The 5,974-nt window shown below is 38.9% G+C and overlaps 1 pseudogene; it reads right to left on the bottom strand.

Moving 5' to 3' along the window:
* Positions 1 to 1,909: 1,909 nt before the first annotated feature.
* LOC122064182 lies at positions 1,910 to 2,509 on the bottom strand (annotated as a pseudogene).
* Positions 2,510 to 5,974: the final 3,465 nt, after the last annotated feature.

The following is a 5,974-nucleotide window of genomic DNA, read 5'->3' as shown; positions in this document are numbered from 1 at the left end:
GCATTATATAGGTGAAGACAGGTATATTTAGAAGCAGGAAAAAAAAAAAAAGTGTTGGATGATCACTTGTACGATCAGGTGATCATACAAGCTAGGGGTGTCAAGTGATCGAATTGGGTCGGTCTTGATCGAGCCTAGTCGGGCTCGGCCAATTTCTAGGTTTGCACTGTGAATGCCCGTTAAGCTAAACAGGCTTAGTAGGGCGGGCATAGTACACTTCATAATTGGGCTGGTCAATCAAAGGCTCTTATCGGGCTGCCATAAATGGGTCATAATCGGGCCTTAATTGAACTATAGACCTGTTTAACTTTAAATGTGCCATCTTTAAAATTAGTCTCTTAAGTGTGCTTAAAGAGGAATACCAATAAAATGAGGCAAAGATAGGCATAGCAAAGAAAAATCCCATAGTTAAAATGAATTAAGCCAAAGATGGAGAACATAGTTAAGTTACAAAGGTACTCAATCTTTAATCCACAAAACTCAAAATCAATTAAACTATGCCCACACAATCCAAGTTTAACAAGTTCAAATCAATTATACTATGCCTGAAAAAGAAGAATGTTCATATAACAATCACCACCATCTCCAGCGTACATACCACATAGCCTTAGCACAAAATTACAAATAGTATTAAAAAATAATAATAATAATAATACAAGTAGTATTGAAGGAACGGGCAAGATCGGCCTTAAATTCAAGTCGAGCTTGTAAATGCATCTGACCGATTGGATGCTCATCGGGCTAAGTAGCTGCACAGTGTACTACCTATTTATAAACGTGTCAGGCTTGAACCTGACACATTTATAAATTGGGCCGGCCTAGGTCAGGCCAAAATATATCGGCCTACTGATTTGTGCCTGAAATTTATACCCCTAATACGAGCGACGGATCTATTCTCTTTGTAGCCTACAAATTGGACAACTTTATCCCCCATAAATTGGAACATCATCTCTCTTTGCCCTCTTCCTCTCTCCTACAAATACCTTTTTTTTTTTTTTAATGGCATTTTGACAAAAAAACTGAAAATTTTGTTCTTGACACGAAACATCGTTTCTGGAACTGAATGACTACCAAACGCAACCTAAGCATAGTTAATAAATACTCTTATTTTTACTGTCTCCAATGTTTGATTGTCGAATCTCTCTTTTTTATTTTCCATATGGGATAATCTGTTTGTAATTGGACCATGGTTTCAAATATCAGTATCATATCAGTCATATCGACTATGTCGTATTGATATCAGCTAAGACCAATAAAAAATATATTTCTTTTAAAAAAAAAACAAGAACAAAAATGATCGATATGCACTGATCCTTATCAATACCAATCCATATCATATCGGCTGAGATCAATACTAAGAACTAAATCCTTGAACTCGACTTATTTGCCGCCCTCACATTTCCCTATCTCTATCCCCTTCTTCTACGATAGAGTCGTCGGGATATGCTTTCGAGTTTCAACCCAACATCAGCAACCCGTTCTGGTTGCCTACACTCTCTCCAAATATAATATCAAAGCTGCAAAAGATAAATAAGACGGATATATGTATGGCTTTAACCTGAGCTCCAAACTTCAGGTAGGCCCTTCGGTTTGGTGTGCATGTTGTTGGCCTGAACTGCCAAATATACGATCCTTTAATCTTCAAATTTTCGGATGTCTTGAGGCCATCATTGCAAGAAATTGCCACAATTTAATTTTCTCAACTGAAACTAAAACAAATATCGTTTTTTGTAGAAATGGCTCAGGGAAACATATCATCAATGCATTATATCTCTAAATCCCAGATCGTGATCCTCTACGGCGTCAATTTTTGGCGGAAGGTAGCTACGATGTCAACACGTGACGGATGCCATATATATGGTGGATCGACACCTATGCCGGTTTAAAACTTGGTTTTGAATTCGAACCGGATCAACCAATGATCCTGGTTGGAGTTTCATATCTTCTTCTTCTCCCTCCTTCCTTTCTTTTCTTCGAAATACCTTAGAGAGGGTTGGAAGAAGAAGAAGACTTCTATATTTACGATCATCTGATCCCAGTTGGTGAGGAACCCATCAGCATTGGGAACTCTGGCTTCCGCCACTGCATCCAAGATCTCCTGCAACCCCACAACCCCGCTCTCTGCAGCTCACGTACCGCCAGATTTATCCCAGCACCGAATCAAGCCACAACAGCAGAGCCATGAGTGCCTCGTTCATCCGCACCTTCTCCCGTTCATCGCTCCGGATGGCATCAACAGTCTCTTGTTGTTGGATGAGCTTTTGCAACCTGTTTGCCTCCGAATTAACGGCTCTAATCCTCTTGATCAGTGTCCAGACCATGTGTGCTCGGTAGGCCGATTGTATCTTCGCGGCGGCTATCAATTCCAATGGTCGGGTCGGAGAGATGTCGGGAGATGGGCATCGATCGGAATATGGATCTCAATGGGAAACTCGGTGGTTTTGGCCAGTGAAGGAGGGGCATTTTGGTCATCCTTATTGTTGATGATCGTGTAAGTGACACTAGTATATGAGAAAGTGGAAGAAGAGAAGATTAGAACAGAAGAGAGAAAGTGGAAGAGGAGAAGATTAGAAAAGAAGAGAGAGGAGGAAGAAGAAGAAGAAGCTATGAAACTCCAACCAGGATTGAAAACCTCTATGTTTTGGGGTTTTGGTCGCCCCGTTCGATTTCAAAACCAAGTTTTAAACCAGAACAAGTGCTGATCCACCACACACATAGCATCGGCCACTTGTCTACATCACGGCGAGCCTCTACCAAAAAAGTGGCGCCCTAGAGGATTTCGATCCCTAAATCCCCATCATATTGATATCAAATTTTCCTTCACCCATGAAGGATAGCTCACCCACCATCTTAGGGTTTATAAGCTCTATAGAGTTTTAGTATAAGTCCAAAATACCCTCTTGATAACTCTATGGGTGGAGGAATCTCCCCTTTTTTCATGATCAAGTTTTTTCTTTGCTATAATGATCCATTCACCGTATGCTTCATATGAGTGGGAGAGGATTTCAGGAGGGTTTGGATTTTTTTTAAAACCTTGTAAGGATTTGTGAACCTTAGGATGGTGGGTGAAGCATCTTCTATGGGTGAGGAAAACTTCCTTCTCTCTTTCATTTGATTGATTCATATCAGTATTGATAGAGACAGATTCTTTTTATTTTAATTTTTTTTATTTCTAAATCAACATCGATCCAGATTCATAATAAATCGGTATCGGCAAAGAATTGACCTAAAACCATTGTGTCAAAATGTGATTATAATAAAACATGGACCAATAACGAATCGCTGTCGACCGATAATGAAACCTAAAACCATAATTCCGAAATGGGATTAGAAATTTGAAATAAAAAATAAAAGAAAAATAGATAAATGGTTTTTTTTTTTTAGTGATTGGTTAAGTGGGTTTTGAAATAAAAATGTTAATGAAAGTAGAGAGAGAGAGAGAGAATGTGTGAATTAAGAAAAAAGAAGCAAAGAAATAAAGGGTTAACACTTTTTAATGGAATCCACATGTTGAAAAAAGAAACGCACGAAAACCCAAGATCAAGTTCTCGAGGACTTGATGAGAGAGAGAGAGAGAGAGAGAGAGAGAGAGAGAGAGTTGGGAAAAAGGGAAGAAACAAATAAAGGGTTAACACTTTTTAATGGAATCCACACGTTGAAAAAGGACAAGTACGAAAACCAACACGTTGAAAAAGGAAACGTATGCCGAAGATCAAGTTCCCATACGAGGACTTGATCCGGAGTAATATATATCGTCGATTTTAATTTCACACAATTTTATGTTATTTGGAAATTTTTATATTAATTTAGGGAAAAAGAAGCCTAAACACAAAGAAGGGGGAAATGCTCTCATAATGTTGATGTTTCTATGTATACTTTTATTGATTTACGCACTATTGTAGAAGTCATGCTCCCTTTTAAGGAACTCTTTATCATTAATTTAATTTTTTTAATTTTTTTAATACAATTAAATAGGGCAAATCCATTACGATGACAAAAGGAAGAATTTAAATACAATACTAAAAATGTCTTCTGACAAGGACGAGACCCACATGCCCTCGATAAGATAAAATAGTGCCAATTTAGCAATACTATGGGCACACTCATTTTCAGATCTATGCACATAAGAATAGATACAAGCATCAAACTTCTGCTCCAACACTTTTAACATCATGAATCACAGTAAGAACATCCCTGAGCGTCATCCTTCTAACTTGAAAAGTCAAAATAAGATCTTGACAGTTTGAATGAAGACAATTATGGGTGCAACAAGGCCGAGTTGGGTTGGGCTTCTTAAAACCTTAGCCCAACCTTGAGTCCCCTTAGTTGACAAACACACCATGAACCCTAACTCAAGACTTTAAAACTTCAACCCAGACCCAACCCTTCAGGGTTCAGCTCAGCCTATACCCATCCTAATTGACCCTGATCTTTCATGATCAGGCCGGGGTGACCCTAACCCTGACTCATAGCCACCCAACCCACCCTACCACCCACCTATCCATGGGGGCCTAAACCATGTCTCTCTTTCTCTCTCTCACACACACACACACACACATGCAGAACTCCATTTTATCTTGTAAGGAATATAATGGGACTAAAAAATGACAAAAAGTTAAAAACTAAAGAAGAGTCGTCCCCTTACGGGTTGACCTTTCACTTTATCTCTACTGTTTTTGCTTCCAAAATAGTCCCTTTATTCACATAAAGAGCAGGAATAGCTGTAGAGAAAACAATGAAATACCCATACCACCCCTCCTCCCCTTATCTAGTCTCTCTCTCTCTCTAAAAAAAAAAAAATATATATATATATATATATATATATACACACAGACGACAAAGAACACGGAGAAATAGAAGAAGAAGACGATGGAGGACAAAATGGAGATCTCATCACATATGTGGTCGTTCTTAGGGCTTCTCACAGTCCTCCAAAACGTGTTACCTTCAAGACTTCTTCAGCTCTTACACTTAAATCTAGAAAGCTATTCAACACAGTAGATAGCTTCTTTTGCAGGTAACTCTGCAGAGACATTCATGAAAAGACTACACGCCTGACAAGTACACTGTAAGACGTTCTAAAGCCACCATGCCCGTAGGGCGCAAGGGGGCTAGAATGCAGGCGATAGCTAATGATGATGCTAATTTCTAATCTGTTTTAATTCTCTAAAGCTTCCAGAAGTACAAAACCAATCATCGATCATTGATCGACAAAAACATAAACAATGTAAGGACACTTAGCAGAAAGAAAACAAAGAGCTTCAGATAAGAAGTTTTGGCAACGAATCCCACCGAAAAAAGACTATCACTCATAGCCTCACACCCACAAAATCCCACTGAAGAAGGGAGTCTTCTCTTTGGAACTAGGGAAAAATGAGAAGGCAGGCGCAGCCGCAGCCGCAGCCGCAGCCGCGCATGGATCTCTAATAATAGATTTGGTTTATTCACTTTCTTCTAAAAGAAGACAATGAGACAATGAGACAATGAGAAAATATATAATAGGATTTTTGGGATGTCGATGTCGCATAATATTTTAAATTAAGATTAAAATCAAGGTTAACATCAGGGTCATATAACCAAGGTCAACATCGGAGCCAAAAATCAGGGCCAACCTTAATCCTAACTCAGAGTCAGAAATTTTAGGGTTAGGTCGACTTTCAAGGCCAAACTTTCTTGTTCGGGATCAGGGTGGGTTCAGGCTGTCAGGGCTAAACTTGCACCCCTAAAGATTACCCTTCGAATGACTGCTTCTTTAATTTTCACTCAACATACCCAGACGTAAGGCCAAACATTCTCCTACCAAAGTTGATGAGGGTTAAGGCTTATTTGAGCCCACCCTTTCCAGATTTCCAGATTCTCTACATCCGGGAAGGTTTTTTTCTTAATGTTGAAACTTGAAGGTAAGTGAAACTCTATTAACATATAAAATGTGGGAATTTATTTATTTATTTCTTTTGGTTTTACCTTCTGTGTA

This window comes from Macadamia integrifolia, unplaced genomic scaffold (genome assembly GCF_013358625.1).
Source record: "Macadamia integrifolia cultivar HAES 741 unplaced genomic scaffold, SCU_Mint_v3 scaffold155, whole genome shotgun sequence".
Lineage (NCBI taxonomy): Eukaryota > Viridiplantae > Streptophyta > Magnoliopsida > Proteales > Proteaceae > Macadamia > Macadamia integrifolia.
This window is presented reverse-complemented; position numbering and strand designations above follow the sequence as displayed.